The sequence below is a fragment of the Salvelinus fontinalis genome, chromosome 9 (genome assembly GCF_029448725.1).
Source record: "Salvelinus fontinalis isolate EN_2023a chromosome 9, ASM2944872v1, whole genome shotgun sequence".
NCBI classification, from domain to species: domain Eukaryota; kingdom Metazoa; phylum Chordata; class Actinopteri; order Salmoniformes; family Salmonidae; genus Salvelinus; species Salvelinus fontinalis.
Window position 1 is genome coordinate 10,932,440 of NC_074673.1, and position 25,557 is coordinate 10,957,996.

Here is a 25,557-nt window from a genome sequence, read left to right on the forward strand (position 1 = left end):
CTCCAGTCTTCTGTGTGACCCGATCCTAGACTCATGGAATATCTTCATTTGAGCTAGTTTGCTACAGCAGGAAAATAATCCTGCAGAAACAGGAAAAGGGAATTATTATGTAGATGATGATTATTAAGGGACATTTCTGTAGGGGTTGATACATCATAATTATAAACTTCAGAAGCCTTTTTAAAACTCAAATATTCTACATTGCAGTAAAGTTATCCTGCTACAGGGTGATCAAATTGTGTGGCTCTGTGAGGTTACACTGTATTAATCAGGGCAGCAGGGTGCTTTAAACGAGATCATGCTTTCCATGATTGTCATCAGTATTTTTAAACGATAAAGCCATTCGAGTTTTATCCTAATAATATAATCAAACAGAAGCCTATCACTGTGGCTTGTAATTGAGAGGCTATGGGTTATGTTGTTGTTCATACTTTACAGCCCTCAGGCTGCTGTAAATGTATACATCTCCAACACCGTGAAGTGTGTGCGTGCGTGCGTGCGTGCGTGCGTGCGTGCGTGCGTGCGTGCGTGCGTGTGTGTGTGTGTGTGTGTCCGTCCATCTCCAGCACAGCCCTCCTGTGAGGAGTCGGGGGGAAGATGACCCTTCTGTGTTTAATGAGCAGGAAACACACACACACACACACACACACACTATTACCTACACTGTATGTAGTGCCTGTGTAGGGCCTAGGTAGTGCACTGGTAGTCCACTACATACAGTGTAGGGAATAGGGTGCCATTTCAAATTTAGCCCGTGTCTGCCTGCTTCCAGGAAGACCTCGCTTCAAATTTGTGTCACCTCGATGCGTTGTCGGCTCAGTGGAAATGGTCATTTGTCCACAAAATGCACCGTGATTCTGAGGTACCAAACTGTTGGTTGAGGACAAAGCTTCACAGTCTATCACAGTCCATCAGTCACGATTAACATCACTGGTCTGAATGGGGGAAAGCTCCACAGTCTATCACAGTCCATCAGTCACGATTAACATCACTGGTCTGAATGGGAGAAAGCTCCACAGTCTATCACAGTCCATCTGTCACGATTAACATCACTGGTCTGAATGGGAGAAAGCTCCACAGTCTATCACAGTCCATCAGTCACGATTAACATCACTGGTCTGAATGGGAGAAAGCTCCACAGTCTATCACAGTCCATCAGTCACGATTAACATCACTGGTCTGAATGGGAGAAAGCTCCACAGTCTATCATAGTCCATCAGTCATGATCAACATCACTGGTCTGAATGGGAGAAAGCTCCACAGTCTATCACAGTCCATCAGTCACGATCAACATCACGGGTTGAATGGGAGAAAGCTCCACAGTCTATCACAGTCCATCAGTCACGATCAACATCACTGGTCTGAATGGGAGAAAGCTCCACAGTCTATCACAGTCCATCAGTCACGATCAACATCACTGGTCTGAATGGGAGAAAGCTCCACAGTCTATCACAGTCCATCAGTCACGATCAACATCACTGGTCTGACTGGGAGTTTATTTACGGGCTGCTCTGAGATCTGTCAGTAAAGCTACTCTTTTCTTTGCTGATCTCCATAACCATAGGAAAGTGAGGAGAGAGGACCCAATGCACGCAACACACACACGGTCAGTGGTCAACATTCTGTTTGGTCATCTGTCTTATAACAATATCACTCACCCATTCAAGTGTGGATGACACCATTGGCATACAAGCGTATATGGTAGTCCTACTAAAGATTTGAGAATATAGATAGTATTATCCCAGGGATGGAACGCAACTACTCCATGGTTTGTCATGAAACAGAAATACAGGAACATATTTGATCACTGTTCACTGTGTTTATATCCCATTTGACTGCATATATGTATTTTTATTAAAGACATCCCCTGAATGGTTGTTCACATCTCTGTGTTACTGTAAACGAAATCCTCTGGGAGGCTTGCTAGAGGATACATGCAGACAGGAGCAAGTGAGGAGGCATTTGAACAAAATGATTAAAACAACATTTGCTGTCTCAGAGAGACAGAGAGAGAGACACAGAGACAGAGAGACAGAGAGACAGAGAGACAGAGAGACAGAGAGACAGAGAGACAGAGAGACAGAGAGACAGAGAGACAGAGAGAGACAGAGAGAGACAGAGAGAGACAGAGAGAGACAGAGAGAGACAGAGAGAGACAGAGAGAGACAGAGAGAGACAGAGAGAGACAGAGAGAGAGAGAGAGACAGAGAGGGAGACAGGGAGAGAGAGACAGAGAGAGAGAGAGACAGAGAGAGAGAGACAGGGAGAGAGAGAGAGAATGTCTACTTGTCAAATATGAGCAATTTAGATGAAGAAAAGTGAGCTGTTTGTGTTGTGGATGTTCATATCCAATTATTTTCCACAGCGTGTTATTTTGTCTTATCAGCACGTTTCTGTCAGAAGGTATACATTGATAATGTGGTAGGGCTGACAGGTTGAGAGAACAGCTCTCCTTCCTCACTGCTGCTGTGTTCAAAGGACTGACAGTCTCTCTATAGCAGACTTTCCGCAAGAACAATGAAAATCAGCAAGGCGCCAAGTCTGCCATCTGTGCTGGCAAATTATGACACTTCATTGCTTTATTGGCCCATGTCTGTCCCATCTCTCTCCCACCTCTCTCCCATCTCTCTCTCTTGTCTCTTTCTCTCAACCTTATCTCTCTCTGAAACCCACAGTAGTTAGCCTACCTTTTGTAGCATAAGGAATCAGGGGTTAATCTAGCCAAATCTAGATGTAATATTTCCCTTCTGTTGCTGGTCTAACACAATGTTTATGACGATACGAGCATCTGCGAGTATTTCCTGTGTTGGGTGGAGAAATGACCGAAACTGGCCTAACTCATCTGTCTGGTCCTAAGCTTGCTCAGCTACTCAGGAATTAAAGTCACATTCCTCGTCTGCCCCGGGTGCATGGATATTGAATAAATTAATTGATGGTTGCAGAGGAAAATGGAACTCAGAGCTTTGGCCCTCTTTGGTTTTCTGGGGACACAAGGGAACGCTAGTCTTCAGAAATACTACAAGCATTACCACCAACCAACGTGTACCAAGTAACTGTTCTGTAGTTGACAATGCCTTCACTTCTGAATCCTGCTGTATCTCCTGTCATCTGGCCAGATCACAAGGACAACCATTGTAGGAGAGATAGCCTTGGCTGAGATGAGAGCGGAGCACTGCTTTCACTTTGGTCCTCTTTGGTATCCAGGGACACAAGGGTTTGGTCAGAGAGACACACTACAAACATAGTCATCAACCAACCTGTCAAAAGCTGATTTACTGCTTCACAGTTCACCTTTCCTCTTCAATACTTCCTGTGTCTTCTGTTCTGCCATATGGCTGTAGCACAAGGACAGAGTAGATAGAGAACCTTGGCTCACATTAAAGCACAGCTTTCGCTGTAAGCTCCCAGGGCTCCATGACAACCCAACACCACATGCCTTTGTGTGTTGAAGTATTGAAAATAATCTTTACCTGTAACCTCTGACCTCTCACCTTCCCATTGAAACCTCCAGGTGTACCTTCCTGCATTATGCAGTGTGGTGCACGTAGTGATTACTTATTGGTCATAATAATTATTGATCAGTTAAATCACGATACCACCCAAGTATGCTCCGGAGTCCAAAAACATAAAAACCTGTCGCCGAAACGACATAACCTATTTCAACGCGGGGTGTTTAAAACGACATAACCTGTTTCAACGCGGGGTGTTTGAAACGACATAACCTGTTTCAACGCGGGGTGTTTGAAACGACATAACCTGTTTCAACGCGGGGTGTTTGAAACGACATAACCTGTTTCAATGCGGGGTGTTTGAAATGACATAACCTATTTCAACGCGGGGTGTTTGAAGCTACATAACCTGTTTCAATGCGGGGTGTTTAAAATGACATAACCTGTTTCAACGTGGGGTGTTTAAAACGACATAACCTGTTTCAACACTGGGTGTTTGAAGCTACATAACCTGTTTCAACGTGGGGTGTTTGAAGCTACATAACCTGTTTGAAGCTACATAACCTGTTTCAACGTGGGGTGTTTGAAACGACATAACCTGCTTCAACGTGGGGTGTTTGAAACGACATAACCTGTTTCAACGCGGGGTGTTTGAAACGACATAACCTGTTTCAACGTGGGGTGTTTGAAACGACATAACCTGTTTCAACGTGGGGTGTTTAAAACGACATAACCTGTTTCAACGTGGGGTGTTTAAAACGACATAACCTGTTTCAACGTGGGGTGTTTGAAACGACATAACCTGTTTCAACGCGGGGTGTTTGAAACGACATAACCTGTTTCAACGCGGGGTGTTTGAAACGACATAACCTGTTTCAACGCGGGGTGTTTGAAACGACATAACCTGTTTCAACGTGGGGTGTTTGAAACGACATAACCTATTTCAACGTGGGGTGTTTGAAACGACATAACCTGTTTCAACGCGGGGTGTTTGAAACGACATAACCTGTTTCAACGCGGGGTGTTTGAAACAACATAACCTGTTTCAACGCGGGGTGTTTGAAACGACATAACCTGTTTCAACGCGGGGTGTTTGAAACGACATAACCTGTTTCAGCGCGGGGTGTTTGAAACGACATAACCTGTTTCAACGTGGGGTGTTTAAAACGACATAACCTATTTCAACGTGGGGTGTTTGAAGCTACATAACCTGTTTCAACGTGGGGTGTTTGAAACGACATAACCTGTTTCAACGTGGGGTGTTTAAAACGACATAACCTGTTTCAGAGCCGGGTGTTTAAAACGACATAACCTGTTTCAGAGCCGGGTGTTTGAAACGACATAACCTGTTTCAGAGCCGGGTGTTTGAAACGACATAACCTGTTTCAGAGCCGGGTGTTTGAAACGACATAACCTATTTCAACGTGGGGTGTTTGAAACGACATAACCTATTTCAACGTGGGGTGTTTAAAACAGCCTAACCTGTTTCAGAGCCGGGTGTTTGAAACGACATACCTGTTTCAGAGCCGGGTGTTTGAAACGACATACCTGTTTCAGAGCCGGGTGTTTGAAACGACATAACCGGCTCTGAAACAGGTTATGTAGCTTCAAAAACCCCGCGTTGAAATAGGTTATGTCGTTTTGGCGACAGGTTTTTATGTTTTTGGACTCCGGAGCACACTTGGGCGTTATCGTTTAAAGTCAAGTATGACAACAGACTGTATATGGCTTATGCTAGTACAGGTAGTCAACGGTGTTTTGAGTGTGGAGATGTTGGCCATAAATGACATGCTTGCCTGAAAAGGGAAAAGGCGGAGGGAGGGGAGCAGGTGGTCCTTGTAACGCCTGGGCCCACTGATGTAGGGAGAGGTGGGCCCACAGTGGTAGAGCAGCCACAAGCACCTGTTGCTGAGGAACAAGTTGTCCGTTTTGAGGGTACTGAGTTGCAGCTTGTACCAGGGGGGACATAGCGTCTGATGTGCAGCAGCAAAATATTCTTGGAGGAACTCAGGATGGATTTGGGGAGCCACTTCCCCAGGCTGGTGAGGAGATGTGCAGTACGAGTGATGGGGTACAGGAGGGGGTTCAAGTGGGGCTTTCCTCCCAGGTAGTGGAGGAGATGCCCGGTATGAGTGATGGGGTGCAAGTGGGGAGTGTTGAGAGGGATGTGGCTGAGGGGAGTCAAGGGTCTGTGGCCTCTGTTGAGGAGGATCAGAAGGATATGGACGTCTCTGTTGATATGATAGCATCTGGTGACGACTCAATTTACAATCTAGAGGAGGTAAATGGGTTCCTGGATCAGACTTTTGGGAAATCTGTCAAATTGGCAGATTTTTTTTTTTATGTTGATAAGTTTGTGATGTCAGCTATGGCGTTACAGAAGATGGTGAGGTTAGACCAGTTGAGTGTGAAGAAGCGTTTCCGCTTGAGGAAATGTGTTACTGCTGTCACTGCAACCAAAGGTAGTGGGAAACGTGGTCAGGTTAAGAGAAAATTAAAACAATGATGATGCTCATGCCTTATAGGGTGTTTTTTTTTCTCTTTGTCTGGTTTCTCTGTGGTTTCTTCTGCTTTTCCTTTCTCTTCTCTATATGGCAATCAATTTCAAGGATCCTCGATCAACTTAGACAAACTGAGTGTGATATATAATCATATAGTACATAACAAACTCACTTGGGTTATCATGGCTTTGAAGTGAGCCTTGCAGTTAGTTTTCAAAGTGGGTGACAGACGCAAAACAGCCACCTTTTACCGAAATGTGCTCGGCATGAAGATTTCAAAGAGTTTGAAGAGGATGTAAAGCAACTTGTAAGGGCCCTTATGATGGAAAATGGAGCAAGGCAATGGTCGACTTTGGGCCAGAGGATGGTCGCTTTGTGGCTGAACTGATCTACAATTATGTAGGCAATTATGTAGGCTGTCAGCAATGCTAAGCAGCTTGGTTGGCCCTTAGTTATCCCTTCACTGAGGTTGGAAAGGCCTTTTTCTGGCTGAGGCCCCATGAGGTTATCACTTCTACCTAGTGGACAAAGAACAGCCTCCCAATGATCCCATACAGAAGGTGAGTCCGGCAGGGTCTGACTTGCAGGAATCAATACACTGCTGCTCCTCCCTTCTGGGGATAAAGGTGAAAGAGAGCAATGAGGAGAAGAAGGCTGTGCTGATGGGATTCACAGACACTCAGTGTAAACTACAGCTTCACAACATTGTTGGGACAGTAGATCATGGGAAAGCCTTTGGACGTATAGCATTCTCTTGTCCACGTGAGCAGTTGGCAGATCTTGAAGCACTGATGACAAAAGAAAACCGTAAAATCCTTACTATCTTGGTTAGCCTGGACACCCCATGAGATCTGCGTTGTTGTTTGAGCCTTTATTGGGCTGTTCGTTCCCAGACCCAATAAAGGTTCTTTAAAACTCAAACTCTCTTTCTTTCTCTCTGTCTCTCTTTCTCTCTCTCTGTCTCATCCCCGTTTTACACACGCACTCTGCTACCATCCAAATGTGGCCATACATCCCATAAACAGACCCTGTCTGCCTGCCGTGGAAATGGCTCAGGTGATGGATGGATGTCTCTGTTAGATCCTTCAGAGCACAAACACTGACACGAAATGCTGTGTTTGTGTGTGTTTGTGTGTGTGTGTGTATGTGTGTGTATGTGTGTGTATGTGTGTGTATGTGTGTGTATGTGTGTGGTGTGTGTGTGTGTGTGTGTGTGTGTGTGTGTGTGTGTGTGTGTGTGTGTGTGTGAGATGAGATGTAGGAGCTGAACAACTTTGATTTTCTTCCATAAATCCCAGCAGATGAGGGATTGGGTCCTGTCAGGGCCAGCAGAAATTCAGCCTTATTTCTCATCCAGCCTCCCAGTCAGAGTGGGCTGAGGGGAGAGTCTCAGAGAAGGGAGAGCTGGACCTAAAGCGGGCAGTCTGGGATTTGGGAAGCTGTTTAAGGGTCATTTCAATGATTGATGTATACCCATTGATTCCTGAAGAATATAATGAGTTTAGCACCACTGTCTGTCTTTATTATGACCCAAAATATATGGTTTTATTACTCTGTTGTTTACAAACCACAAGAAGTTGAATCGCAGTCTGTACCTTTTAAAGCAGGCAGTATGGATGTGGGAATTAAATCACATGGAAACACACCATACAACAAGGGATATTACAAAAAGAAACAGGACGAATCACACATTTGATGTATCAATAAGATACTGTGCTTAAAGGTTGCTGTTGACACGATGTATTGCATGTTCAACCTTTTTCTCATCATGAATCTGGAGGCTGCCCTGCAGAGTTGTCACTAGCTGGCACAGCCACAAAGTCCTAAAATCTGATTTTAAACATAACCCTAATCTTAACCCTAACCTTAAAGCTTAACCCTAATCTTAACCCTAACCTTAATGCTTAACCCTAATCTTAACCCTAACCTTAACCACACTGCTGACTCTAATTCCTAACCCTAACCTTAAATTAAGACCAAAAAGCATATATTCAATGAAAAGGGTGGCTATTTCAAGAATCTCAAATATAAAATATATTTTGATTTGTTTACTAAATGATTCCATATGTGTTTTGATGTCTTCACTGATGTCTTCATGATTATTAGAAAATAGTAAAATATAAAGAAAAACCCTGGAATGAGAAGGTGTTTTAAAACATTTGACCGGTTGTGTGTGTGTGTGTGTGTGTGTGTGTGTGTGTGTGTGTGTGTGTGTGTGTGTGTGTGTGTGTGTGTGTGTGTGTGTGTGTGTGTGTGTGTGTGTGTGTGTGTGTGTGTGTGTATATATATTTGGTTTGTTTTTTTTGCAGCTGGCCCATCTAGTGGAATTTTTTTTGCCTCAAGGACAAGATTCATGACTATAGGCTAGATTGTAGTTTCAGACCACTCAAAAGAGTAGTTGACAGGAAGCATGGAAATGGCTTATTGTAGTTTCACACCACTCACTTGTATTTTCAACCATGCAATAGGACAATTATTCAGACTTTTTTTCCACTACACTACATGTTAATGTTGGAAATGTATGTCAATTGTAAAGATTTTGTCTGTAATGTCTTTCTTGTCATGTGTCGGACAGAGTAGTGGACAGGAGGCATAGGAATTGCTTATAGGACAATACTAGTTTTGTTTACCAGACCATGCTATTTCATATCAAAGAAATCATGTATTCTTTTCTTGAAAAGCCTCTGTGCTGTACAAACCTGGCCTGCTATATGTTGTATTGTATAGTGGTTCTATGGGTCTATTATTAGCATACATTTCCTCGGGTCTTTTACCAGGTCCAATAGTGAGAATAGTGTTTTGTTGAGCAGTGTAGCTAGCTAGGCTTATATGTAGAAGTATTTTCACCAGCAAACTGAATCCTTGCTGCCTACTCAGCCTCTACTAAAGGTTGAGTGCTTGGGACGGGACATGTTTAATGCCTATTATCTGACTTGGAATCTGGTGATTGTTCGTCAAGCTGTTTTTAGAAGCATTCTAGCTATTTTTCTTTACAGGAGCCTACAACCATTCATCATCAGGGACATGGTTTCTATTGTCCTACTGTAGAACAAGCCTTGTACTACGCTGTATTATATTCTCTCAGTGTAGGCTAGTTTTCATTCCCACCACGTTTGGTTTCAGCATGACTAATGGTTTACTCCTGTCTTCTCTCCTCTTTCTGAAACTTTATTTATTCATATTTTTCCCCCCATTATGATCGTTTTTGTTTGATTATGCAGTTGTGCTGATGATATATCCCAGTCAAAGATGATATACCAAAGAGTAAGAGATGATATACCCCAGAGTCAGAGAGGATGGTATACCCCAGAGTCAGAGAGGATCATTTACCCCAGAGTCAGAGAGGATGATATACCCCAGAGTCAGAGAGGATGATATACCCCAGAGTCAGAGAGGATGATATACCCCAGAATCAGAGAGGATCATTTACCCCAGAGTCAGAGAGGATAATTTACCCCAGAGTCAGAGAGGATGATATACCCCAGAGTCAGAGAGGATGATATACCCCAGAATCAGAGAGGATCATTTACCCCAGAGTCAGAGAGGATAATTTACCCCAGAGTCAGAGAGGATGATATACCCCAGAGTCAGAGAGGATGGTATACCCCAGAGTCAGAGAGGATCATTTACCCCAGAGTCAGAGAGGATGATATACCCCAGAGTCAGAGAGGATGATATACCCCAGAGTCAGAGAGGATGATATACCCCAGAATCAGAGAGGATCATTTACCCCAGAGTCAGAGAGGATCATTTACCCCAGAGTCAGAGAGGATGATATACCCCAGAGTCCGAGAGGATGATACACCCCTGAGTCGGAGCGTGTGCTACACCCCTGAGTCGGAGCGTGTGCTACACCCCGGAGTCGGAGCGTGTGCTACACCCCGGAGTCGGAGCGTGTGCTACACCCCGGAGTCGGAGCGTGTGCTACACCCCGGAGTCGGAGCGTGTGCTACACCCCGGAGTCGGAGCGTGTGCTACACCCCGGAGTCGGAGCGTGTGACACACCCCGGAGTCGGAGCGTGTGACACACCCCGGAGCGTGTGACACACCCCGGAGCCGGAGCGTGTGACACACCCCGGAGCCGGAGCGTGTGACACACCCCGGAGCCGGAGCGTGTGACACACCCCGGAGCCGGAGCGTGTGACACACCCCGGAGCCGGAGCGTGTGACACACCCCGGAGCCGGAGCGTGTGACACACCCCGGAGCCGGAGCGTGTGACACACCCCGGAGTCGGAGAGGATGACATACCCCAGAGTCAGAGAGGAGGACATACCCCAGAGTCAGAGAGGATCATTTACCCCAGAGTCAGAGAGGATCATTTACCCCAGAGTCAAAGAGGATGATATACCCCAGAGTCAGAGAGGATGATATACTCCAGAGTCAGAGAGGATGATATACCCCAGAATCAGAGAGGATCATTTACCCCAGAGTCAGAGAGGATAATTTACCCCAGAGTCAGAGAGGATGATATACCCCAGAGTCAGAGAGGATGATATACCCCAGAGTCAGAGCTGATATATCCCAAGGTCAGAGATGTTCTGATGATATACCCCAGAGTCAGAGCTGCTGCCGCATCTGGCAGCGATAGATGATGATATATTCCATCCGGTCAGAGAGAGTGAAGACACTGTTGGATGTAATAATGGAAGTAAACTATGCCTATATATGGTAATTTACTCTGTTCATGCGAGTATGTGTCTCAAATATCACCCTATTCTCTATTCCAATTACATTCAGCCGCAGGCTATTTTTTTTTTCTTGAGCGGATGGTCGGGGGACCAGAACAAAGTTATAAATAATTTTTCCGAATTTTACTTTGGGGACCGATGATATGGGATCTTTTTCTGGGTGAAAATAGTTAGACTAATTACTTTTAACACAGTTTACTATGTAGCTTAGTTTCTCATTCAGGCTTTTGTTTTTTCACCAGTCATTAGGATACATGTTGTTTCCACACACACCACAACGGTACAATCAACCAGGCTGCTAAGATGCATAGACATTTGCAAAAGAAACATGCTAAAATGAGAAAATAACTATTACGCTCTTAGTATCAGTGAATGAGAACTACTTACACTCATTGGTAGACCCCCCCCCCCTGGTCCCTAGAAAGAGGAATATCTAAATTTAACCTTTTTGGCAGACCCTTGAAATGTCATAGTTCTGTATCAAAAGACAAAGTGACATTTTATTCATGACTGTGGAATTGGATTGATCTTTAGCACTCTTGTTGGAAAGTACAAAGAGCTATTTTCCCAGAAGAGGGTGAGAGGAAATGGAGAGAAGAGCGAAAGTATTATTATTTTGCGTTTTCTTCACAGGATGACAAACGGAAGGTTTCTTTGAGGTTTGCGCTGAAGAGAAAAAAGAATTCAGACTTTCGGGCTTGAATAAGAGGGAAATAACACAGTCAGTATCATTTTAAGTCTAGCATCTTCTGAAAAATGGATGGAAATTCAGCGATGAAATGAGTGATGTTTTGTTGTTGTTTTTTGACACAAGTGGTAGTTGCCTGGTAACGGGGCGATGAAGTGTTGGTCGACGTGATATTTGAAGAAATAAGGTGCTGCATGAAATCAACAACCCACAAGACCAATACTGATTCAGATGTCTGACACACACACACACACACACACACACACACACACACACACACACACACACATATATATTCGGCTATATGCTATAGCCTGCTAATTGTTCAACAGAACTCTGTCTTAGACACTTACTTCTACCCAACAACAGCAACTAACAGTGCAATGACAAATTCCTAGAAGGAACATATCACAGCAGACAGTCTGACAGGTGGGAGATGGGAGGGAAAGGGTGGTCAGGTCATATATAGCCAGAAGCTGTGTAGATCATAGTGATATTATTCTAGGGAAGGTTGTGTTGTTGGGAGTTAGGTTGAGTTATGCAGCCTTGAGGAGAGGAATGTGTGGGAGGATAATCAGCTTTAGTCATTGGGTCGTATGCAGAGTCATGAGGGAAAATACAAAGCTGAGACATGAATGGTTTGCCTGATGTTTGTACATGTCTCCATCACCCTGCTCTGGTTATCCTTAGGACTGACTGGCCTTTACTGGCCCTGCTGTCTGTAGGGACCATGTTCATGCGTTAGCAGTGTAGGCACGGACACCGCCTGTCAGCGAAGCTAGTTGAAGAGCCTCTGCCTGTAGATATTGCAGTTGACTTATGGACCTGTGTATGTGTTGGGGGGATATGTGTTTGTTCGCCCATGTGTGTTTGCGTGACTAACTGTACGTGTACTTGTATGAAGGCAATGTGACGTGTGTATAATGTCTTAGTGCTGGGTAGCTGGGAGAGGTCTGTATTTCACTATCTTACGTACGGAACGTACAACCTCAAACCTATTGCTCAGCCTATGACGAGAGTTTGTTTTTATAATACTGAGTGTGCAGGTAGCAAGTCAAATTTGACTGAAGTATAAATTAAGAATGCAACCCGATATAAACACCGCCAGTAGCAGAAATACAGGATCTGGCCTTGCTGCGAACATCTGAGTCGAGATGATTCAGTGTCCTATTTGAGACCACTGTAGGAAGGTTAAAGCTAAGCAAAACGGAGCTCGGTTTTAATGTTTTAGACTGCTTCTCATATGGCACCCTATTCCCTTTGAAGTGCACTACTTTTGACCAGGACCCATAGGATGCAGACTTAATGTGTTAATTGAGTGACAAAGACATAATAACTAGTCGTCAGGTCTAGATACTTGCCACTATCTTTTAATTGCATTTCCAATATGTGTGCTGTGCTGTGGAGGAGGTTGGAGTTTACTGAGACTTGAGTCGTCATCACCTCAGTTAACAGCACTGCTGAGCTCAGCATCGCCTTGCCTTGTCTTCCTGGAGACAACACTAGTTAAGAAGCACTGAGACAGAAGCTTAGGCTGAGTGAGAGACGGATAAAGACAGAGACGGGCGGGTGGCTGCTGGGCTGTTAGGGTGAAGTATTTTCTTCTGCTAATGTGGGGTGACGTGGAGGAGGCTGCATGGTGTCAAACACAGTCGGTAAACAGACATTTTCTTTTCAGGTAGTTGAGGAACAGTGTGAAATCAGTCTACAATGTGTGACCAAATGTGTAATTTGGGGTGTAAAATGCCCAGACCCTGTGAATCAAACTCTGTCTGAGATGTAAATAACAGGTTTATTTATTGTCAATTTTTGCCACCATTGCCTTTAGATGAGGTCAATAGTTAAATAAAAGTAATCCTTAAATAATACATGTTTTTTTGTTCTACAACAGTTGTTATCTTACAAAGCATTCAATCTGGAAAACTGTTGGCTATCTAAATTATTGTGTTTGGTGTATACTTACCAACTATTTCCAGGGTGTGAACAATAACGGGCGATTCCACACCAAGAAGGCCCAAATATATTTTTGGTATCTCAGATTATTCTGTCAATTCTCTCATAGAAACGTCTATGTTTTTTTGATGAAAGTGCTCATTTTAGGCCCTTTTTAGACCTACATGTATATATGCCTTTGTAAGACCCTATGATCCGTGAACAACACATGATACAGACAGCATTTTGGTGTCATTGTACTCCTTATAGTGTGCTCTAAAATATGGAGTGTCCATTAATTGATTCAACATTAAAACTATTAATATGAATACCTAAAAACGACCCTTTTCAATGTTGCTTATTTTTCGACATATTGTTTGGAAGAATATATTCAGTGGGTTCTCTGCTAATTTTGAAGACATTACCCATTTTATACATAGAAGATGACATTACAGTTCATTAACTAGTCACATCACTCCTTTAGGATTCCACATGCAGCAAATCACCAACAGAGGGAGTTCCCTTTGAATCCATTTTCCCATTCACTTTGTTGGTGGTGCTCATAAAATGGATCAGAACTTAAAAAGTAGAAGAGCACCCACTCTGGAAATGTGATGTAGGCCAACTTGTAGAGTATATTGTTTAAAACAATATGTTTTAAAATGAACAAAATCCAAAGTTCATATTAGTAATTTTAATGTTGAATGAATGTCATTTTTGTTTTCAGAATCTAGACATTCTCCATGTTTGAGAGAACAATGACACCAAGATGTTGTCTGTGTCATGTACCTTCACGGATCATAGGTGACTCACCACCTGGATTCGGTCTCATGTAGCAGCAACATTTTAATTTCTGTTTTTTACATTGGATAGAAGTAGAGACTCAAAGCTACAAAATGGTAAATCATACACTACATTTGAGGAACAATGGGAAAGTAATTCTGCTATGAAAGTTGATCCACTTGTAAACTAAGTTTTGAGAAAATGCCATTTTAGTGTTTCGGTGAGAGGGCTCTTCTTTGTCTACACCCATTCAGCATCATTTTACCCCCTCTTAAGCTTTAGCCCCACCCATCTCCTTGCGTTCAGAGCGCACACTTGACACTCTGGCCAATGATTTGTTTACCTCTGAATAACATGAAAACAGCCTAACCAGCTCTGCTGGCAACAATTTCATCATTTTTTCCCGAAGTTTACTGACACCAGCCATATTCAACGGGTGTTGTACACTTTAGCTTAAGACATGTAGCTAGCTACCTAGGTAAAGAATTAACCTAGCTGGGTAAAAAACATGTAAGATCACACACATCACATTAGCTAACAAGCCAGCCACCTAACGTTAGCTAGGGATAGCTAACAGTACACTTTAGCTTGAAATGAAACCACTTTCTGTAAAAACGTGTAATATCTGAAAATGTAGCTAGCTTACGCTAGACTATCTTACCCTTATACATCATCATGCTTGATGGATGCGTCTCCCTGTCATGGATGCATGCCACAAATAATAATGAATAATGAAATGATAATAAAAATGGCGCCGGAAGAAATGGCAGCAGTTTTACGGGCTCCCAACCAATTCTGCTATTATGTGGTTTTTTTCGTGTTATTTGTAACTTGTTTTGTACATAATGTTTCTGCAACGCATCTTACGGCAAAAAAAGAGCTTCTGGATATCAGGACAGTGATCACTCACCTCGGATTAGACTGAGAGCTTCTGGATATCATGACAACGATCACTCACCTCGGATTGGACGAAGATTTTTTCTTCAACAAGCAGGACGCACAGGATATTCTCCTAACACCCGACAAGGCTAACATCCCAGTTATTTGCAAGAGGAGGAAGGATCAGTAGAAGGCGAGTGGGAAATCTGCTGTTACCGTCTATATTACTCACCAACGTGCAATCATTGGACAATAAATTAGACGAGGTACGATCACAAATATCCTACCAACGGGACATCAAAAACTGTAATATCCTGTTTCACGGAATCGTGGCTGAATGATGACATGGATATACAGCTAGCGGGATATACGTTGCACCGGCAAGATGGAACAGCACACTCAGGTAAGACGAGGGGGGCGGTCTGTGCATATTTGTAAACAACAGCTGGTGCACGAAATCTAAGGAAGTCTCTCGATCTTGCTCGCCTGAAGTAGAGTATATTGTGATAAATTGCAGGCCACACTACTTGCCTAGAGAGTTTTCAGCTATACTTTTCGTGGCTGTTTATTTACCACCACAGACAGATGCTGGCACTAAGACCGCACTCAGTCAGCTGTATAAGGAAATAAGCAAACAGGAAACCACTCACCCAGAGGAGGCGCTCCTAGTGGCCAGAGATTTTAATACAGGGAAACTTAAATCAGTTCTACCAAATTTCTATCAACATGTTAAATGTGCAACCAGAGGGAAAGAAAATCTAGATCAACTGTACTCCACACACAGAGACGCGTACAAAGCTCTCCCTCGCCGTCCATTTGGTAAATCCGACCACAACTCTATCCCCCTGATTCCTGCTTACAAGCAAAAATTAAAGCAGGAAGCACCAGTGACTCGGTCTATAAAAAAGTGGTCAGATGAAGCAGATGCTAAACTACAGGACTGTTTTGCTAGCACAGACTGGAACATGTTCCGGGATTCTCCGATGTCATTGAGGAGTACACCACATCAGTCACTGGCTTTATCAATAAGTGCATTGAGGACATCGTCCCCACAGTGACTGTACGTACATACCCCAACCAGAAGCCATGGATTACAGGCAACATTCGCACTGAGCTAAGGGGTGGAGCTGCCACTTTCGAGGTGCGGGACTAACCCAGAAGCTTATAAGAAATCCTGCTATGCCCTGTGACGAACCATCAAACAGGCAAAGCGTCAATACAGGGCTAAGATTGAATCATACTACACCGACTCCGAAGCTCATCTTATGTGGCAGGGCTTGCAAACTATTACAGACTACAAAGGGAAGCACAGCCGAAAGCTGCCCAGTGACACAAGCCTACCAGACGAGCTAAATCACTTCTATGCTCGCTTCAAGGCAAGCAACACTGAGGCATGCATGAGAGCATCAGCTGTTCCGGACGACTGTGTGATCACGCTCTCCGTAGCCGACGTGAGTAAGATCTTTAAACAGGTCAACATTCACAAGGCTGCGGGGCCAGACGGATTACCAGGACGTGTGCTCTGGGTATGTGCTGACCAACTGGCAGGTGTCTTCACTGACATTTTTAACATGTCCCTGATTGAGTCTGTAATGCCAACATGTTTCAAGCAGACCACCATAGTCCCTGTGCCCAAGAACACAAAGGCAACCTGCCTAAGTGACTACAGACACGTAGCACTCCCCTCACTCACCTCAGCACTCACCTCAACTCACATCAACTCACATCAACACCATTATCCCAGAAACCCTAGACCCACTCCAATTTGCATACCACCCAAACAGATCCACAGATGATGCAATCTCTATTGCACTCCACACTGCCCTTTCTCACCTGGACAAAAGGAACACCTATGTGAGAATGCTATTCATTGACTACAGCTTAGCGTTCAACACCATAGTACCCTCAAAGCTCATCACTAAGCTAAGGATCCTGGGACTAAACATCTCCCTCTGCAACTGGATCCTGGACTTCCTGATGGGCCGTCCCCAGGTGGTGAGGGAAGATAGCAACACATCTGCCACGCTGATCCTCAACATTGGGGCCCCCCAGGGGTGCGTGCTCATTCCCCTCCTCTACTCCCTGTTCACCCACGACTGCATGGCCAGGCACGACTCCAACACGATCATTAAAATTGCAGACGACACAACAGTGGTAGGCCGGATCACCGACAATGACGAGACAGCCTATAGGGAGGAGGTCAGAGACCTGGCCGGGTGGTGCCAGAATAACAACCTATCCCTCAACGTAACCAAGACTAAGGAGATGATTGTGGACTACAGAAAAAGGAGGACCGAGCACGCCCCCATTCTCATCGACGGGGCTGTAGTGGAATAGGTTGAGAGCTTCAAGTTCCTTGGTGTCCACATCACCAACATACCAGAATGGTCCAAACACACCAAGACAGTCGTGAAGAGGGCACGACAAAGCCTATTCCCACTCAGGAAACTATAAAGACTTGGCATGGGTCTTGAGATCCTCAAAAGGTTCTACTGCAACATCATCAAGAGCATCCTGTTTGGTTGCATCACTGCCTGGTATGGCAATTGCTTGGCAATTGCCTCCGACGCAAGGTGCTACAGAGCGTAGTGCGTGCGGCCCAGTACATCACTGGAGCTAAACAGCCTGCCATCCAGGACCTCTACACCAGGCTGTGTCAGAGGAAGTCCCTAAAAATTGTCAAAGACCCCAGCCACCCCAGTCAAGCGGTACCGGAGTGCCAAGTCTAGGACAAAACGTCTTCTCAACAGTTTTTACCCCCAAGCCATAAGACTCCTGAACAGGTAGTCCACTACACGATACATTTAAAAAAGCCGCGTTCGACAGGATTACCAACACAGACTGACCAGCTCAAATGGACAAAAGCCTTTTATATGGCAGACCAATCCGAACTCATCTCTCGGCATGTCCAGCCCACTCATCTCAGCCAATCATGGCTAGTGGGAAGGTTGCTGTCTCTTCATGTGGCTTAACGAACAAGGCTCGCAATTTAATAATTTTATTCATATTTATAGATGGTATACAAGTTTGTTATTAAGGCACATGCAAGTTCACATGTTCAAGAAGGCATTTGTTCCAAAAAACATATTTTGATAAAAAATACATCTTTACGTTCAAACTGCTCTCCTGTAATGTCGTGAATTGTGACATATGCCTAGTTTCCTGAATCGGGTCAGGGGTCTTACAGGAGGCATGTAGAGGTCTACAAATAGCCTAAAATGGCCACCTTCATCATGATTTTGTCAGAAATTGTTTGTGATACAAATGTAAAAAGCATATCAAACGTCCTTCCTCTCAATTAGCTTTCTATGTGAGAATTGCCAGAACAATCTGACATACCAAAAATATTTTCAGGCTACGCTATATCAGATGGCATGTTGTTTATCTTTGTTTCCTGTTTTCTCCCTCCACTAAGACTCTGAGGTGGTGGTGGTAGTCTTGACTGCTCTCCTTGTTTACATAGACCTGTGGTTTGTCTTTACCCTGGGGCCTTCCTGCCTGTCTCCATTCGATCTGAGGGAGGGGTTCAGCTCTTATTCCCCTCTTTGCACCTTGGCCCAAATACTCTGAGGTATCGATTGAGAGAACAGTATGGTATTGATATCATTCTCTAGTTCCCAACCTGTGTGTAATGCAGAATAGTTTGATCACTAAACTGTGTTGGAGAAATAGGAAAAATCTAATCTAACAAAAGACTGTGTGGTGTGTGTGTATGCATGTGTGCTTGTGTGTGTGTGTGGAGGACTCTGGCTGATCTGGTGATTTTATTATGGACCAGTCAAGTGTGAAGTTATACTTGCCTAAACACAAGGATATTAAAGGTTTAGAGAGGCTAGCCGTATTTCGCACAAAGCTCTCAAATAAATAAACACAGAAAAGTCCTGATTAAATTTAGAATCCTTAGTTGAAACAATAACAAAGCGGACACCCCGCCCCTGTTTAGGTAAAAAGCTGAGGGATGAGCCTGGAGAAATTTAACCACTTTCAAATTCGTAAACTATGGATGCGAGGACTGACCATCCACGATATCCAAATTATATTTGTAATCATGTTTTGAGGCTATGCCGTGATTGTTTACATTGACATGGTTTACAAACAAGTAAAACAAGCTTATATTTGAGGTTCTGATGGGGTACGACTGTTGAACTAAGCTCATGAGGCATTTATAAGTTATATTCATCAACAATCAATGGGTATATATCATTAATTTATAAGTCCCAAAAAAATGTATGTAGCAACTAAGGATTCTAGCTATATTTAACTTGTTAAGCTACAATGCAGGCCTAGGATGAATACCATCTGCTGTCGGTATATAGCCAAAAACATAGTTGGCAAGACGACACTAAAGATCTGCTAGAGATATGGTACAGTAGGTAGATCTTGTCTGTTATAACAGCGTGGAGCTCTTGGTTGTGTAATCAGTATTCCCATTCAGATGTTATGAGGTAGTTACTATGCAGGAGGAGAAGGAATGGTCTGAGTGAGGATCTGTATATTGTACAGGAGAGGTATCCTGGGTTTCTGATTCACCAGGGTCCACTGTAAAACACACAGACGCATGCAGACACACACAGAGTAGAGGAGAGAGCCATGATGCCATGGCAGCAGCAGCAGCTCCCAGCTCCCTGTAGGCTCATTGGTTCACATTAAAGCTAGTCTCTAATTGTCTTGTGCGTGCGTGCGTGCGTGCGTGCGTCTGTGTGTGTCAGTCTCTAATAGACCGTCTGGGACTCAGTGAGTCGCCACACTGCAGTATCTGGATTCTCTTCCTCCTTGGGTAGCATCCCAAATGGTACCCTATTTTCTATATAGTGGACTACTTTTGAGCAGAGCCTATGAGGCCTATGGTTGTTAGTAGTACACTGTAAAGGGAATAGGGTTTCATTTGGGACGTAACCTCATCCCCTCAGACTCAGCAGAGGCTGAATTAGCCTGCAGGCTGCTAAAGCTTCCTCCCCTGGTAGAATTGAACTAGCCTACCATACAGGTATGATACCCTCAACAGGTTGATTGGCTGGTCCCTAATATCAGGAAATTCCCTAATTCCCTGGTCAAAAGCAGTGCACTACATAGGGAATAGGGTGCGATTTTGGACAAGACATTATCTTTGTTTTATGGGATTATTATTTATGGCAAGCTTTACGGCAGGCATACCTTACCTCTGCAATTTACTGGCCTCCTAAGAGAGGTTCTTCACTAAGAAGAGACAAGGGTTTCATCCCAAATGGCACCTTATTCCCTATATAGTGCACTACCTTAGACAAAAATAGTACATTAAATAGGGAATAGAGAATCATTTGGGACACAGACAAGGATGGTTTTAAAGGTTGTTCCAGAACACAGACGGTGAGGGAATATTTGGCTCCATCAGCATCTGGGTTTATTATCGGCCCGTGACATTAGGTTGTATGGACATGATATTTATGGTGTTTCACATGCTCACTCCATAGGATGCAAAGAAAGGCTGCTGTTTAGAGACTAAATGAATGTCAAAACGTAGTTTTCTTTCCCCTATGTCATTTATAAATTACATATAATTAATAATTTGATTTGTTTTCTACATTATTATAGGCTTATAATAGACTTGTATTTGACAGTGTTGATGAAATAAGAAGGGTCATTTGCTGTGACCGTAAAGGCCTGAATAGTGGAGTGCTGCAGAGATGGTTTTCCTTCTGGAAGGTTCTCCATCTCCACAGAGGAACTCTAGAGCTCTGTCAGAGTGACCGTCGGGTTCTTGGTCACCTCCCTGACTAAGGCCCTTCTCCCCCGATTGCTCAGTTTGCTCTAGGAAGAGTCTTGGTGGTTCCAAACTTCTTCCATTTAAGAATGATGGAGGCCACTGTGTTCTTGGGGACCTTCAATTCTGCAGAAATGTTTTGGTACCCTTCCCCAGATCTGTGCCTCGACACAATCCTGTCTCTGAGCTCTACGGACAATTCCTTCGACCTTGTGGCTTTGTTTTTGCTCTGACATGCGCTGTCAACTGTGGGACCTTATATAGACAGGTGTGTGCCTTTTCAAATCTTGTCCAATCAATTAAATTGACCACAGGTGAACTCCAATCAAGTTGCAGAAACATATCAAGGAGGATCAATGGAAACAGGATCCACCTGAGCTCAATTTCGAGTCTCATAGCAAAGGGTCTGAATATTTATGTAAATAAGGTATTTCTGTTTTTTATTTTTTAATACATTTGCAAAAAATTCTAAAAAACTGTTTTCGCGTTGTCATTATTGGGTATTATGTGTTTTTATCCATTTTAGAATAAGGCTGTAACGTAACAAAATGTGGGAAAAGTCAAGGTGTCTGAATACTGCCTTCGTAAAACCTTTAGGTCCCAAACCACTGATGCGTGTTCCTACAGACCAATATCAAGCTAATGTTTTGGGAGTTTGTTCTCAACATTGTTTTGGGAGTTTGTTCTCAACAATGTTTTGGAAGTTTGTTCTCAACAATGTTTTGGGAGTTTGTTCTCAACAATGTTTTGGGAGTTTGTTCTCAACATTGTTTTGGGAGTTTGTTCTCAACAATGTTTTGGAAGTTTGTTCTCAACAATGTTTTGGGAGTTTGTTCTCAACAATGTTTTGGGAGTTTGTTCTCAACAATGTTTTGGGAGTTTGTTCTCAACAATGTTTTGGGAGTTTGTCGTACATACGAAGACGTTTCAGAATGTGTCATCTGTGTTGTCTGAAGCCCTGTTTAGAGCCATAGTCATATTAGATATTAATAGACATGAGTGTTGTTGACTCACAGTGGGTTAATGTTTTGTGTTTGATGGCAACATGATGTACGTCTCCAGAGAATTCATACAGAATTCCTTGTACTCTTAACGATGTAGCACGTTATGGTGTTGCTTAGGAGGTGTAAGGTTGTGACATTCTACTATTTGTATTTGTATTTATTATGGATCCCCATTAGTTCCTGCCAAGGCAGCAGCAACTCTTCCTGGGGTTTATTATCGATCCCCATTCGTTCCTGCCAAGGCAGCAGCAACTCTTCTTGGGGTTTATTATGGATCCATATTAGTTCCTGTCAATGCAGAAGATACACTTCCTGGGGTCCAGCAACATTAAGGCAGTTATATACAAATTAACTTATTACATTTCATAACACTTTTCACAACACTTTGTTTTCCCTCAGGCCACTACTCTACTACCACGTATTTGCAATGCAAAATCCATGTGTACGTGTGTGTGTGTGTGTGTGTGTGTGTGTGTGTGTGTGTGTGTGTGTGTGTGTGTGTGTGTGTGTGTGTGTGTGTGTGTGTGTGTGTGTGTGTGTGTGTGTGTGTGTGTGTGTGTGTGTGTGTGTGTGTGTGTGTGTGTGTGTGTGTGTGTGTGTGTGTGTCTGAGTGTGTGTCTGTGCCTGAGTGTGTGTCTCTTCACGGTTCCCGCTGTTCCATAAGGTGTATTTTGATCAGTTATACACTATAGCTCACAGTTCAGGGATGAGATGGTACTGAGTGTTAGTGACAGTTGCTGTTGGTGTCTTGGCCTCCAGTATTGTTCATGAGAAGCCTCTGTTTGAGGGTTCACAGCAAAAAAGAGATCTAGGGCACACTTCCCAAATTTTTTATTTTTTATTTTTTTATTTCACCTTTATTTAACCAGGTAGGCTAGTTGAGAACAAGTTCTCATTTGCAACTGCGACCTGGCCAAGATAAAGCATAGCAGTGTGAACAGACAACAACACAGAGTTACACATGGAGTAAACAATAAACAAGTCAATAACATGGTAGAAAAAAGAGAATCTATATACAATGTGTGCAAAAGGCATGAGGTAGGCAATAAATCGAATAATTACAATTTAGCAGATTAACACTGGAGTGATAAATCATCAGATGATCATGTGCAAGAAGAGATACTGGTGTGCAAAAGAGCAGAAAAGTAAATAAATAAAAGCAGTATGGGGGTGAGGTAGGTAAATTGGGTGGGTAGTTTACAGATGGACTATGTACAGCTGCAGCGATCGGTTAGCTGCTCGGATAGCAGATTTTTAAAGTTGTTGAGGGAGATAAAAGTCTCCAACTTCAGAGATTTTTGCAATTCGTTCCAGTCGCAGGCAGCAGAGAACTGGAAGGAAAGGCGTCCAAATGAGGTTTTGGCTTTAGGGATGATCAGTGAGATACACCTGCTGGAGCGCGTGCTACGGGTGGGTGTAGCCATCGTGACTAGTGAACTGAGATAAGGCGGCACTTTACCTAGCATAGCCTTGTAGATGACCTGGAGCCAGTGGGTCTGACGACGAACATGTAGCGAGGGCCAGCCGACTAGGGCATACAGGTCGCAGTGGTGGGTCGTATAAGGTGCTTTAGTAACAAAACGGATGGCACTGTGATAAACTGCATCCAGTTTGCTGAGTAGAGTATTGGAAGCTATTTTGTAGATGACATCGCCGAAGTCGAGGATCGGTAGGATAGTCAGTTTTACTAGGGTAAGTTTGGCGGCGTGAGTGAAGGAGGCTTTGTTCCGGAATAGAAAGCCGACTCTAGATTTGATTTTGGATTGGAGATGTTTGATATGAGTCTGGAAGGAGAGTTTGCAGTCTAGCCAGACACCTAGGTACTTATAGATGTCCACATATTCTAGGTCGGAACCGTCCAGGGTGGTGATGCTAGTCGGGCGTGCGGGTGCAGGCAGCGAACGGTTGAAAAGCATGCATTTGGTTTTACTAGCGTTTAAGAGCAGTTGGAGGCCACGGAAGGAGTGTTGTATGGCATTGAAGCTCGTTTGGAGGTTAGATAGCACAGTGTCCAGGGAAGGACCGGAAGTATACAGAATGGTGTCGTCTGCGTAGAGGTGGATCAGGGAATCGCCCGCAGCAAGAGCAACATCATTGATGTATACAGAGAAAAGAGTTGGCCCGAGAATTGAACCCTGTGGTACCCCCATAGAGACTGCCAGAGGACCGGACAACATGCCCTCCGATTTGACACACTGAACTCTGTCTGCAAAGTAGTTGGTGAACCAGGCAAGGCAGTCATTAGAAAAACCAAGGCTATTGAGCCTGCCGATAAGAATACGGTGATTGACAGAGTCGAAAGCCTTGGCCAGGTCGATGAAGACGGCTGCACAGTAATGTCTTTTATCGATGGCGGTTATGATATCGTTTAGTACCTTGAGCGTGGCTGAGGTGCACCCGTGACCGGCTCGGAAACCGGATTGCACAGCGGAGAAGGTACGGTGGGATTCGAGATGGTCAGTGATCTGTTTGTTGACTTGGCTTTCGAAGACCTTAGATAGGCAGGGCAGGATGGATATAGGTCTGTAACAGTTTGGGTCCAGGGTGTCTCCCCCTTTGAAGAGGGGGATGACAGCGGCAGCTTTCCAATCCTTGGGGATCTCAGATGATACGAAGGAGAGGTTGAACAGGCTGGTAATAGGGGGTGCGACAATGGCGGCGGACAGTTTCAGAAATAGGGGGTCCAGATTGTCAAGCCCAGCTGATTTGTATGGGTCCAGGTTTTCCAGCTCTTTCAGAACATCTGCTATCTGGATATGGGTAAAGGAGAAGCTGGGGAGGCTTGGGCGAGTAGCAGCGGGGGGGGGGCGGGGCTGTTGGCCAAGGTTGGAGTCGCCAGGTGGAAGGCATGGCCAGCCATTGAGAAATGTTTGTTGAAGTTTTCGATTATCACGGACTTATCAGTGGTGACCGTGTTATATAGCCTCAGTGCAGTGGGCAGCTGGGAGGAGGTGCTCTTGTTTTCCATGGACTTTACAGTATCCCAGAACTTTTTGGAGTTAGAGCTACAGGATGCAAATTTCTGCTTGAAAAAGCTGGCCTTTGCTTTCCTGACTGACTGCGTGTATTGGTTCCTGACTTCCCTGAACAGTTGCATATCGCGGGGGCTCTTCGATGCTATTGCAGTTCGCCACAGGATGTTTTTGTGCTGGTCGAGGGCAGTCAGGTCTGGAGTGAACCAAGGGTGAACCAATCTGTTCTTGGTTCTGCATTTTCTGAACGAAGCATGCTTGTCTAATATGGTGAGGAAATAACTTTTAAAGAATGACCAGGCATCCTCGACTGACGGGATGAGGTCAATATCCTTCCAGGGTACCCGGGCCAGGTCGATTAGAAAGGCCTGCTCGCAGAAGTGTTTTAGGGAGCGTTTGACAGTGATGAGGGGTGGTCGTTTGAACGTGGACCCGTGGCGGATACAGGCAATGAGGCAGTGATCGCTGAGATCTTGATTGAAGACAGCAGAGGTGTATTGACCCTATTTCTTATATAGTGTGCTACTTTTAACCAGGGCCCTTTGCGGTGCAGACCTACCCTCTGCTGTGGCTATGAATACAGGTCTACTACAGATCTACCACCATTCAGAGCCGCAGGTTGACGTGGTAAAGATGGTGACAGCGTGTAGGAGGTGCTGTATGGATGTGATTCTTTCAGCCACGGATAAAGATGTCTAAAATAGCATAATGGTAACAGCCCTGCCAACACACTTGTATTTGTATATTTGTATTATTATTTTTACCTTGACAGGGAGTCATACTGAGACCACGGTCTCTTTAATAGAAGAGCCCTGTATCAAACATACACATCAATATACACTATATGGGTGGCATGTGGCCTAGTGGTTAAGAGCTTTGGGCCAGAAACCGAAAGCTCACTGGTTTGAATCCCAGAGCAG

At 44.1% G+C, this 25,557-nt stretch overlaps 1 protein-coding gene and 1 pseudogene across 1 annotated transcript in view; both read left to right on the forward strand.

The window, feature by feature from the left end:
* LOC129862049 (transmembrane protein 263-like) overlaps positions 1-25,557 on the forward strand; it is a 43,442-nt gene that overhangs the window by 10,614 nt on the left and 7,271 nt on the right. The window lies entirely within an intron of this gene.
* Positions 5,037-9,689, forward strand: LOC129862047 (glyoxalase domain-containing protein 4-like; annotated as a pseudogene).